Genomic DNA, 1,208 nt, shown 5'->3' on the forward strand with positions numbered 1-1,208 from the left:
TGTGAGTTCGATTTCCAGTACCGGAAAAAAAAAAAAAAAAAAGCAAAAAAAAAACGAAAAAAACAGACCGGTGTGTCCCATGAAGGGTGAGCTGCCTGCTAAGGTAATGTGGTGTCTTCCTCCAGTTTAAAACTTTCTGTTGGAGGGGAGACAGCGCAAGGCCTTCCTGAGGATCCCAGGCCAGGACCCTGCAGCCTGTGTGGGGCAGACGCCAGGCTGCTGCCTGCAGAGGTGGAGGTGGGTGTCCCACAGGTAGGACCGGGACCTCAGAGTCACCCAGCAAGGAGCTGAGAACAGCGGGCAGCACTGATCTGCTCCCCGGTGCCCCCTCCTGGCCACAATGCTCTCAGGGCTGCTGAGGGTCCCCAAGAGGAAGAAGGACCCGGTGTCCCCTTCACACATTCTGGCCCTGGGTCACCAGAGACCTAGGCGAGCACCACTAGCTAAGGACAGTGGCCCGCTCTCCACAAGGGGCAGTCTGCCCTGGGGAAGTCGTAGACCCTGCTCCCTGGAGCCCCAGCCTGACCACCCAGACGCGGCCAGGGAGCAGGGCTGAGGCTCCGCAGGGCTGCTCTTGCTGTTCAAGTGGGGCGCACGGATGTGTAACTTTGACCGTCTTTCTGGTTCCCTAAGAAACTCCAAATGTAAGGCGCCCTGGCACTCCCATAACGTTAGAAATGCCATTGTCCTGGTCAGTGTTCCTAGGCGCAGCCACGCTCTTCGCCTCTGTCCCTCCGCCCCCCAGTTCTCCCGCGCCACCACCCGGGGTGGGGTCTTGGGCTCCACCTGCTGTCCCCTGGGTTGTTGCACTGCAGGGCGGGGTGGCACGCAGACACTCGTCAGACCTAAGGGTGGGTCCCTCAGAACCCCAGCCCACACCGAGCCTGGAGAGGCCTTTAGGACCAAGGGGAACGCTTGCTTCCCGGAGTCGCTACGAATTCCTCCCCGCCCGGTTCCTGACGCGACCCCCACGTGGCCGGTGAAGTTGGCTGCTGCCTCCTCTCCCTTCCCCTTTCCCCTCCCGACCCCCGACTCCCTCCTTCTCCTCTTCCCTCGTCTCCTCCCGCGCGCGTCGCCAGCCTCAGCCAGGAGCTGCGCCCCGGCCCCCGCGCCCCGATCGCCCCCGCCCGGGGTACAGAGAAAGCGACTCCGCCCGCCCGGGATCCTGGGCTCCCGGGCGCGCAGGGCGACCGGGGCGCTGGGCGGGG

Source organism: Chinchilla lanigera, unplaced genomic scaffold (genome assembly GCF_000276665.1).
Source record: "Chinchilla lanigera isolate Chin_1 unplaced genomic scaffold, ChiLan1.0 scaffold00014, whole genome shotgun sequence".
Classification (NCBI taxonomy): Eukaryota; Metazoa; Chordata; class Mammalia; order Rodentia; family Chinchillidae; genus Chinchilla; species Chinchilla lanigera.